This window comes from Ascaphus truei, chromosome 11 (genome assembly GCF_040206685.1).
Source record: "Ascaphus truei isolate aAscTru1 chromosome 11, aAscTru1.hap1, whole genome shotgun sequence".
Taxonomy (NCBI): Eukaryota; Metazoa; Chordata; class Amphibia; order Anura; family Ascaphidae; genus Ascaphus; species Ascaphus truei.
Window position 1 is genome coordinate 38,458,714 of NC_134493.1, and position 12,307 is coordinate 38,471,020.

General features: G+C 42.4%; 1 protein-coding gene across 3 annotated transcripts in view; it reads left to right on the plus strand.

Moving 5' to 3' along the window:
- The window catches only part of LOC142463236 (embryonic protein UVS.2-like), a 75,761-nt gene that overhangs the window by 25,744 nt on the left and 37,710 nt on the right, over positions 1-12,307 (plus strand). The window contains exons 4-5 of one of the 3 annotated variants that reach the window (XR_012787394.1): positions 5,259-5,343; positions 6,006-6,256. The exons of the other annotated variants lie outside the window; for them this stretch is intronic. The gene's annotated coding sequence lies outside the window, so the exon portion shown is untranslated. Of the gene's footprint in view, positions 1-5,258; positions 5,344-6,005; positions 6,257-12,307 lie in introns of those variants that run through there. 3 annotated transcript variants of the gene reach the window in all.

Genomic DNA, 12,307 nt, shown 5'->3' on the forward strand with positions numbered 1-12,307 from the left:
ATGCCACCCATTGACTAGCTTGTGCTGCTCTGCAGTAAGACAGTAAGCAGGGAAGTGCCAGCCCTCCTGTTCTAGTAGGTCTAGTTAACAACCTACGATTTGAGTCTGGGTCTCTTATTGTTCCAGATAAATTTAGAAACTGCAGATTGGAGTTTGATTATATCTGAGGGTACAATAGGGAGGGGGAGGGTTTGGAAAAGATAGAGCAGCATTGGTAACAGGTTCATCTTTACTGATTGGACCCGCCCCATCCAGGATATATAAAATTTGTTCCATATCTTGAGGTCGGCTTTTAGAATTTTCAAAATTTGGGGGTAATTAGCCTGGTAAAGAGAGTCATAGTTAAAAATACTAGTTAAAAATACTCCCAGATATTTCAAGGAAGTTGCCATTTGAAATCAAAATTGAATTTGATTAGTTTGACTGTTTCCTGTCTTAAATTGATATTTAGGGCCTCAGATTTGCTGTTGTTAATTTTAAAACCGGATATTTTGTTGAAGATGGTAAGTTCATTGAACAAATTTGGAAGGGTTGTTAGAGTGTTTGCTACCATTACGATGACATTGTCGGAAAATAGGGCTAATTTGTAGGATTGTTCCCCCACATCTAGACCCAGGATATTTGAATTTTGGCGGATATGGGCCGCCAGGGGCTCCATACAAAGGACAAAGATAAGAGGGGAAAGGGGACAACCTTGCCTCGTGCCACTCTTACTCTCGAATTGGGATGATGGGAAACCTTGGTTTTTAACTATCGCTCTGGGATTGGAATAGAGTGCCATCAGTGCTTTAAGAAAAGTACCCGAGAGTCCGAACGACTTCAGTGTTCCCTCCATGTATACCCAGTCAATTCGGTCAAAAGCCTTTTCTGCGTCTAGGCTAAGCAGCATGGAGGGAACATTTCTCTGAACTGCCCAGGCCGTAAGATCTATTATCCTCCTAATATTGTCAGCAGCTTGCCTGCCTGGGATAAAGCCTGCCTGGTCGGGGTGGACCAATGAGGGGGGACTCATCACCAATCTATTCGCCAGTATCTTGGAGAAAATCTTTACATCTGTGTTGATCAGAGATATTGGGTGATAGCTCCCGCAGGCTGTGTGGTCCTTTCCCTCCTTGTGGATAAAGGAGATAGAGGCCTGCAGCATACTCTTGGGGAAAACAGCATCTGCCAAAATATCACTGAACAACAAGAGTAAATGGGGGGAGGGGTAATCACTGAAGTTTTTTATAATATAAATTCGGGAACCCGTCAGGGCCCGGGGCTTTTGAAGCTTTTAAATGTTTAATAACCATTTGTACTTCTAGTGTTATTTGATGATTGAGGGCTGTTTGTTGAGCTTCGGACAGAGAGGGCAGCTTGGCTGTTTGGAGAGATCTTGCTATTTTAGCCCCCGACTGGGTGTCCTGTGTCACTTTTTTCCCATTATACAGTTTGGAATAGTAATCTTGAAACTCTCCCACTATTGTTTTCGGGTTTGAGGTTAGGGAGCCTGATTGGGTTCTGATCGTCTGAATACTGTAGGAGGGGCGTCTATTTTGCAATTTAGCTGCCAAGAGAGAGTCGGCTTTATTAGCTTTCTCGAAGAACTTTCTCTTCGACCAATTTAGAGACTGTTCCGCTCTAGCGGTTAGAAACATATTGAGCTCTGATCTCGCTCCTGTAAGGGTTTGCAGTATAGCCGTGGATGATTATTTTTATGTAGCATAGAGAGAGCATCTATCTTGGCTTGGAGGGTATCTATCTTCAACTGTCTGGCTTTCTTTCTGTTTGAGGCAAGAGATATTAGACAGCCCCGTATCGTAGCGTTGTGCGGCTCCCACAGTACTGCTAATGACGAGACAGTGCCCACATTGCTAAAAAAAAAGCTTCTATTTCCTTGCCGATTGCGCCCTGAACCTCAGGGACCTTAAGTAGAGCTTCATTCAGTCTCCAAGCTGCTCTGGGCATCCTACTATTCAAATGTCTGATTGTAGTGTCTGCTGGGGCGTGGTCTGACCAGGTTATACTATGGATATTTGAGTTGTTGACCTGGGGAATCAGGCTTGCACTCAGAAAAATATAATCAATGTGAGAGTATGAGCGGTGTGGAGATGAATAAAAGGTATAGTCTTTCGTCAAGGGGTTCAATTCTCTCCAGATATCTACCAAATTAAGGGATAGAAGGCCACATTTAAGAGCTTTTATCTCCTGAGGCCTAGAGTTCGAAAGGTTAGGTTTTGATGGCTGAGATTTTTCTAGGGCTGGATCAATTGCAAGATTGAAGTCTACCCCCAGAATAATTTGGCCCCTTGCCATAGTGCCTAGTGCAGTGAAGAAAGAATAAAAATAATGTGACACTATTTTCGTTCGGAGCGTATACTGTTGCTATAGTTATGTCCCTTCCATATAGCTCCCCCACCAAAATCATATATCTACCATCATTATCTACTTTTTTATTTATGTGGGTGAATGCGATTCGATTGTGGAAGACTATAGCCACCCCCCTTCTTTTGACCTTTGCGGAGGAGGAGGAGGCATCTTTGTAAAATCTGTCAATATAGGTTGGGCTATCTGGGGATCTAAAATTGGTCTCTTGTAGAAGAACAATATCAGCCCCTTTTTTCTTAAAGTCCGACATTGTCATTCCCCTTTTTTTGGGGGGCAGTTTAAACCTTTTACATTTAATGAGATTACTTTAAGTGACATGGAAAATTTGGATGCGCTCCGCTGGATGGTCTGGTTGAATTATCACAGGCCGCACCCTCGAACCATTGTCGAGTCTGTCACCTATTAGCTGGCTCAGGGCATGGGGTAGGGTTGGGGATGGAAGATAGAACCAAAACGGGGGGGGGGGATAGGAAAATTTGTGGAAAAAAACGCGAGCATGGATGTGTCTCCCGAGACATTGTCCTAGTGCTCACCTGCCCTTGGGAACAAAATTTTGGAAGGGGGGACAGGGGGGGGGGGAATACCCAGGGGAACCGTGTTACTGGGAACACAGGCATATATTTGGGGGTAGCGGCCAAGACCCAGAACGGTCCATCTACCTACGCTCCTACCCCTTAGCCGCTTTGGGCTTATTATAATATTAGAACCAGACTATCCCTACAACCATAACATGGGTTAAATTTATAATCCAATAATAGCCTCACCTAGGCCTGAAAACATAGTATAGATTTGTAACTTGTTGAGCATTTTATATAAACTCAAATACACAATAACTATAAGGTATACACATATTATAGCAGTGCAATAGTTAGATTTTTCATGTTTGATCTTCTCATACTAGACCTTTCGAGGTCCGCGTGTCAGGCAGCTCCCTGGCCCACAACTCTGGGTGATCAGATCAGTGTCTCAATTTGTAAGGGATGTTTGTCTAGAAGGCCTCCCTCAGAGTTAGGGAACCAGGATAATGGGGAATGTAAAATGGTAAAACTTGGATAGCTGCCTGAAGAAAGGAGAGGCAACATGGTGGAAAACGAGTCCAGCGCGTGGTTTAGGATTTCGACCCATCTTTGGCTGGTTTATTCGCTGAGGGGTCTCTGTGAGGGGGACTGTTGACCACGAAGGATTCAAGGCTAAGGGACTTCTGCCGCCTGCAGTGGGACCAGGAGAAAGGGGGCCCAGACCCAGGTGATCGAGGAATGCTTCGCCATCATCCGGATCTCTGAGCGTTTGTGGTCTTCCGCTTCTCATCACCATGAGCCCAAAGGGGAAGATCCATCTGTATTTGATGTTATGGTCTCTTAGTTTCACTGTCACCTCCCGGAGGTTCCTTCTTTTGGCCAGTGTGGAGGGTGCCAAGTCGACATATACCTGTAGGGATACTATTTGAAATTTGAGGTCCCTGGAGTTCCTTGTCGCCGGTTTGAAGGTCCCTTTGGTTTTGAAATAGTGAAATCTTAGTACCACGTCTCTTGGCTTATCTCCCGGTTGAGGTCTAATTCTTAGAGCTTTGTGACATCTGTCCAACGTCAGAGACTCCTATGTGAAATCAGGAAGGGTCGCCGATATCCATTTGCCCACGAATCCCTCAATATCTGCTTCAGATTCTGGGATCCCCTGGATCCGGAGGTTGTTGCGGCGATCTCGGTTCTCCGCATCTTCCTGGTTTTTCCCTGACCTCCAGGAGCTGGGCTTTCACCTCTTTGAGCTCAGAGTCCATAAGAGATTGTCTGGTGATCGTGGCGTCTACTTTGGTCTCCAGGGCATTGGTGCGTTCCCCAAGTGAGGAGATCTCAACTTCGAAATCTTTGACTGCCGATTGCAATATAGACTCAATTTTATTGTAAAAGAAAAGCAAGTCTGTCTTGGTGGAGATATTTTCAATCTCCACGCTCGGCTCGGAGTCTGGTTGTCCCGTAGGGAGGGCCTCCCCTAAATCAGCGTTGTATAGGGATGGCCTCCTCTAAATCAGCGTTGTATAAGGATGGCCTCCCCTAAATCAGCGTTGTATAAGGATGGCCTCCTCTAAATCAGCGTTGTATAGGGATGGCCGGCCTTTGTTTTCTTTTTTTAAGTACTCTCGCAGCTCACTCTGCGTTTTTTCTTTTTGGGAGTTTGTAACGATTTTTGAGGCCATGGTATCTGGGTCTTGGATGAGATGTGGTTTATATTTAGCGAGGTGGATTAGACTGGTTTGCTGTCCTACATTAAGAGAGAAGGAAGCCGGGGGTGTTCATGGAGCATAGGTTTCAAGACGCCATTCTAGCTCGCACTGCTCATACTCGGATGTTTATAGAGCCCTTTTGTTGGAGGGTACATGGTCCCCCGTGGGGCGTCCTAGGGAATTTTTGTGTGTGTTTTATTTCACTTAAGAGTGTTTTTTATATCACATTTTTGGGTAGTGGGAGCAACCTGTGTGGTCCCTAGGTCTTGGCTCCTGTACACCACAGTGGGCTCAGGCTTGTGTGTACTCCCCCCAGTGTACACTCGGAGTACTGCATGTCTTCTTTCATCAAAGGTCTGTTTTTAGTTCCCATGACTTGACCAAATCGGACCAACCCACATTTCTTTGCAACAGACCATTCCTGTACGTTATATCTTTACTACAGTTTTCACATCCTAATTATGAACGACGTCACAGCTAATCCCACATTATGCCCTGCTGTAGTGACGGTCTCCTACAGACCTGGGAAATAATGTTGCAACAATTCCATAGTTGCAGTGATCAGGATTCAGTTATGTGCCTTTTCTTTCATAGTAGCAGTCATTCTAAAAGGTCCCGTATGTGTGGATTTCTGTTGCATTCACAGTTTTCTTTGCTGATTTTCTTGCAGATTCCATAGATTCTTTTAAACCTGTTGACACCAACAACATGATACTGACAAAGTATGACCCCGGATCCATCATGCATTTTACAAAGTAAGTGTTGCCCTGTGATTCCTTTAAAACAACCATCTTTTCTCACATAGCTCTTACTTTGAATAGGTTACACGTATTGTGCCATATAGGGTCTTTTTCTAAGCAGACGTTTGAAGTTCATGGGGAATTTTGGCTGAAAACTGACCGACGTTGCCGCTTTGGTGTGTGTAGAACAAGCCCTATAGTGACTTGTAATATACCAAAAAAGCACTGGATGGCGCTCTAACACTCCCAAAGTGATAAATATGAAAATAAATGTATATGCTATAATAGCAAGTGATACAACTAATTATCCCAAAAGTAAAGTGATAATAAGTGCAAACAAGAGTATGTGATATAATACTCACACACACAACCTGTGATAATATTGTGCAAAAAAAATAATAGAGGCAAAAAGAACTTCACGTAACCCTCAGCATAGGCTGTTCCAAAAGCCTTAGTACAAAACCTTCCTCCAATCCCATGGGAGTGATGCGGGCAGCCATAAAACAATAACAAATACTACATAGTGCAATAATTGGAAATAATATTGGTGAACCCTATAGCTCAGCGCAAACAATATATAAATGTGTAAATACAAAAAGTGAATATTAAGCTTACTGCTAAGTGAAAGCTGCCAAAGGGGTCTCTGCCTAACAAATTTCTCACAAACTCATTTACAGATAATAATACACAAAATACAGTGACCCGGCGCTCCAGGCAACAACAACAATACCCCAGTCCAATGATTAGTCCATATGGATGAGGAAAGTTCTTTACAATGTTCCAGCTGATGGAGAGATGATGATCCAATTTCTGGCTGTTGGTTCTAGACTCCTCCTAGTGAATAATAGACAAAAAGGAAAAGACCATTGTGCAGCTACAAGAACCAATGTACTACTCCACAACAGAATAAAAGTATTGAACTTACAAACATTCTGTGTCGTCGTTCCTTTGAGACAATCTGTGCTTTTAACCTCTTCTCTTTCAGATATCACGAATCCCCCGTGTTGTCTGTCATTCATCCAGGTTTTCTATCTGTTCTCAGCATTACCACTTAGATATGGTTCCCAAGTGTTCCCAGAAAGGAGATGACATAAAAGATGATGGTGCAGATTGATAAAATTTATTACAATAGAAATAAAAACAGCCAAAGGCTTACTCACATAAACCAGGCTGTATAAAAACAGCTGACAACGTGACGTCCGCAGCTTGATACAATCAGGTATGGTTGGCTCCCGGGATGATGGCGCTCTTACTCTCAGCAAACCCTGAAGTGGCGTCTGACCCTACGGAGTTACTCTACGAGGCCCACCTCTTCAATTTGCAGTTTGCTGTCTCTTACTCAGCTCGTGGTGGCCAGCATTACACACTGTGCTCTCCCCTCTGAGCGACTGCCGTCAACCCGTGCGCAGCTCAGTGACGTCACACTACCGTGTCTCTCTGCTCCTGACGGACATGTCAGTTCTAACTCCTCCCTCTCCAGACGCGTTTCGTGATTCGATATGGTCACTTCATCAGTGGTGAGGGGGAGTTGCTACCTACTGAGATATATATACCCTGGAGGATGATATATACTAATTGCAAATTAATTAATAAAAACTGAATAAAATTGCACACATACTACTTCTATGACATATACCACTAGGGAAACATCCCTGGGATTCAGTGGTAATGCATCAAGCATATAAACGTGGCATCTCTTACCTTTTCCAATACAAAATTACAAATGGAAAACAATTAATGCATAATTAATTAATGTATGAGACAGGGGAGGGGGGTTTGAGGGAAGTGGAGATACTTTAATTTAATCTATCAAAAAGGAGGCTAGATCGAAATCTATATTTAGACCACTAGGTAACAAGGTTTTAAGAGTATAAATCCAGAAGGTCTCCCTTCTGGATAAATGGGTCAATCTATCACCTCCTCTCCAATTCGCCTTAGGGCATTCTACAGATGAATCCCTCTGGATCTTGACCATGTTTACTTTTAAAGTGGTTGGACACACGATGTGTTTCCAACCCCTTTTAATATTGTAAACATGCTCTGCCAATCTACGTTGCAACTTCCTCCCCGTCCTCCCCACATACTGTAACCCGCATGGGCATTCTAATAGGTAAACGCAATATTGGCTCTTACAGTTAATAAAAGTGTTTACATCATAACTTTTACCTGTCACGTTGGACTGGAACTTACTGCCCTTAACACTAAAAGAACAACCTATACATTTGTTACATGTAAAGAAACCTTTCAGGTTAGATAACCACATTGTGCTACTTTGTTTGGGCCCACTAAGGGGACAACTAGGCGATAGTTTACTTTTCAAATTTTGTGCACGTTTATAAACAATTGGTGGGTATTCTGGCAAGAATGTATTCAATGGATGAAGTTCGCACTGCAAGAACAACTACACGAGACGATCCATGCTGTAGCAGAGACTATATCCCAAATGCTGTTTTTCCTCCTAAAGCCGTAAGCCTCCAATTGTCTTTTATGCTAGATAAAGTTTATTTCCATCTACACTATGGCTGTTTTCTGCTTTTTTAAGATGTGCTGACCCATATACCAAACCTCCGGAACGGGCTGCATCACAGAGTATTATTGACTCACATGCTTGTGTTCCTGCTACTTTTGTAAGTAGGAATTTGTAAAAATCACATTTTTATTACTGTTTTTTACAATATTACACTATCCACTGTTTTCTCCTTTTTATGGGCACACGGCGACGCTCCCCTGGAACTTCATCCATACTACTTCTGCGAGACTTCTGGAACAGTCTTTTGTCGGGGTCGAGTGATAAGTTGTTTTTGCCTTTATTCACTGTTAATAGTATTTATCACTGTTTATTATATTTATTTTGTATATCACTGTACACTTTTTGCACAACATTTATTGATCACTGTCTGTGGTGCAGTAGAGCGCCATCTAGTGTTTTTTTCACATTAAGAATGTATTCAATATTGGATCTCTGAGGAGAATCCCCCAGTGTTTACGTATAATTTTCTTTATTTCTGGGGCCATACTATTGAATTTTGTCATGAAGGGGATGAATTCTCCTTGTACAGTAGGTTTCTTTTTACTACTAGGGTTAATAAGATTTGACCTATCTATATCTTTGACGGCACGTATGGCTTTATTAACCCTTTCCCTACTGTAATCTCTCAAGGAATTTGTCTCTGAGGGAGTTTTACTGATTATTACAGACATAATCCTGGGAACAATTTCTTTTTATTCTTAGGGCTTGTCCCTGTGGAATATTTTGTATCCATTTTGGATGGTGGTGGCTTGAAGTCAAAAGATACGTATTTGCATCCACCTCCTTATGGTATGTTTTGGTTTGTATCAGATTGTTTTCTACATACAGGGTTAAATCTAAGAAGTTTATACTTTTTCTACTACAGGTAAACGTGAATTTTATATTGAAGGGATTGTTGTTCAGATACAACTTGAACAATTCTAAATCCTCCAACGTACCCCTCCAGACACACAGCACATCGTTGATGAACCTCTTCCAGAGCACCAGGTTTGCACCATATGGGTTGTTATTCCATATATAGCCACGCTCCCACATATCCATAAACAGGTTAGTGTAGCTAGGTGCAAACCGGGTGCCCATCGCGGTGCCGCATGTCTGGAGGAAGTAATCACCATCGTAGTTAAAATAATTATGGGTTAGGATATGTTGTATCCCACCCAGTGTAAAGGATTTTAAATTGTCCCCAACACTTACATCTCCTTCAAGTGTCTGTTGAACAGCCCTTAAACCATCATCATGTTTGATGGAGGTGTATAAAGACACCACGTCACATGTTACCCATATCAATTGCTCATTTCATTGGACATCTTGAATTAATTGTAATACATGAGAAGTATCTCTTAGATAAGATGGAGTTACCTGGACATATTTTTGTAATAAATGATCTAAGAATTTACTCAGATTAGATGTGAGTGAACCGATGCCTGATATTATTGGGCGGCCGCGGGGTCTGGTTGGGTTTTTATGCAGTTTAGGAATGAAGTAGAATATCGGTACTCTAGGATTTTTGACTATTAGATAGTCTAATTCTTTTTTTTGTTATGACTTCATCTTCAAATCCTTTTTCCATAATGGTGGTCAATTCCCTTCTGAATGTCTCCGTAGGGTTACTCAAAAGCCTGTCATAAGTTGAATTATCACCTAAAATTCTACTAGATTCCTCTCTATAAAAAGTGGTGTCCATGACAACCAGACCCCCCCCCTTTGTCCGCTGATTTTATAACAATGTCCTTATTTTCAGTTATTGATACTTTTACAGATATGGTGATTAGCGATCTTGAAAAAGCAGGGAGTAACTTCAAGGGTAAAAAGTTCAATCTGACCAAAGAAGAAAAGAAGGCAATACAATCTTTAACTGAAAATAAGGACAATTAGTATATATCATCCTGCATACTCGTAGAGTAACTGCGTAGGGTCAGACGCCACTTCAGGGTTTGCTGAGAGTAAGAGCGCCATCATCCCGGGAGCCAACCATACCTGATTGTATCAAGCTGCGGACGGCACGTTGTCAGCTGTTTTTATACAGCCTGGTTTATGTGAGTAAGCCTTTGGCTGTTTTTATTTCTATTGTAATAAATTTTATCAATCTGCACCATCTTGGGAACCATATCTAAGTGGTAATGCTGCGAACAGATAGAAAACTTGGATGAATGACAGACAACACGGGGGATTCATGATATCTGAAAGAGAAGAGGTTAAAAGCACAGATTGTCTCAAAGGAACGACGACACAGAATGTTTGTAAGTTCAATACTTTTATTCTGTTGTGGAGTAGTTCCTCGGTTCTTGTAGCTGCGCAATGGTTTTTTCCCTTTTTGTCAATTATACACTAGGAGGAGTCTAGAACCAACAGCCAGAAATTGGATCATCATCTCTCCATCAGCTGGAACATTGTAAAGAACTTTCCTCATCCATATGGACTAATCATTGGACTGGGGTATTGTTGTTGTTGCCTGGAGCGCCTGGTCACTGTATTTTGTGTATTATAGTGCAATAATGCTAAACAGTGAAAAAGTATATATAATCGAAAAAATGCCTACTCAAAATAGAGCGGAAATATATGAGCAGTAATCCAACCAGTGCTGGTAATAGCCCTGGATGGTGTATGGTAGTGATTCAGCAGTCTGGGACAGAAAGAGACAAGAGCATAGTGCCGGTCACACACAATACTTTATGAAACAAAACAACAGCTCACAAATGGAGGCTTACTCTAAAGAGGTGAATAAATGGGCACAGTCTGTATAGAAGGTGGTGTACAGGTAAGTCGCGATCTCACCGCTCCTGGTACAGGACCCACACCATCATCCTCTTCCGCGTCTGTTGGCTCTGATACGTCACTTCCGGTTTGCGCAATCTTCACTCCGTGGACGTCACCGGCTCCCGTCAGACTCGCCTCTCTTCCCTGTCTCTCACAAAGACCACCATGAGCCACGCCCTGAGCATTTCGCCGTTATTGATGACGGCTTCCTCAGGTGGGTATAGAACAAGCCATATAGTGACTTGTCCAAGGTCAATATCAAACCTGTAACCAACCATTACTTCTCTTGGCAGACTTACCGATTTTCAGTAAATCCCCAAGGAGACGTCACAATGAAACCATTCTGGAAAAGTTGCTCTTCTCAAAGTAAAAACGGAGGGTGGGCAGGTGATGGGATTCGTGAATTCCGTATTTGTTCGGATGTCAGTCATTCTCCAGAACCAAACTTAGAATATGAGCAAAGATCTGCGAAAGCTCATTCTCTGATATTTCTTTTACATTTTTTTTTTTCTAAATAAAACTGGGTTCACTTTTGGGTTCGGGAATGGAAAACTCGAGAACTTATGCCCAAAGGTTTCGAATTTCCAAAACGTTTAAAAAAAGTTCTTCCTTTTTTTTAGTTCTTTCCATCATTTTGCTAAAAAAACTAAATCAATGGAAGTCGCCAAAATCAAAACATAACAATCTGTTAGAACCAAAACACCAGAGAAATGTTTGTATGTTTAATTAGCGAAATATATATTTAATTCATTGTACATCATTGTTAAGAGTTAGAAGGGCTCCGTGTTGATTGAGTGATTACTTAAGCCCTTACAAATGTCATAATGATTTATTTTTCTTACAGGGCTGCCTTCTCAATCAATGGTTTTCTGCCAACCATGATCGCAGTCCCAAACAATAACACCGCATTTGGACAAGACTTTCAATGAGTGATATGGACCTCAAGAAGATAAATCTTCTGTATCAGTGTGGTAAGCACAAGCCTGGAGATCTTGGTAAATCTGCATTGCTCGACCTGAGGAAGAGAGGAGAACTCTCAAAAGCTTGTCTTATCATCATTTTAATTGTTAATCCAAATAAAATATCACCTAATACTGAAACTCATTTACTCTGCACTATCGCAGCTGGACTAACACGGCTATTTCTACTTCATTCTTGTCTAACAAGAATGTATGTGTCTTACAAGACCTGCTGAAATCTTTTACAGGGCTCAGGACACAGTGCATAGAAGGGGGGAGAAGGACATCCCATTCGGGTAGACAATCACAGAAGTTGGGCCCAACTTCCAGTATCGGCCGAGTGGGCCCCCTGAGAGGCACCGGTTCTTGGACAGTTGTCCCTGCTCTTTGCCCCATTGGCGTCCAAGCGTCTTAGTGGGGTTATTCGACAAGCAGACAAAGGCAATGACTTGAATGGGTTTTTCGCTGCAATAGTGTGACGTTCAGCTCACCACAAACGAGACGCGACCGGCGGGCTGAGGTAGGGAATTATTGCAAGACATCTCCCACAACCACGAAGGCACGTCCAGAGTGTAGAATGGTCTTGCAAGCCGGTTCTAGGGATACAGACTTCAGAGTAATCGTTATAACAAGCCAGGTCAGGGTAGGAGAGAGCAGGATCGTGGGGATACTTAGCTGAAGTCAGGAGTGGAGATATCAACGTAGTCGTATGACCAAGGAGGCGTGAGCTTCC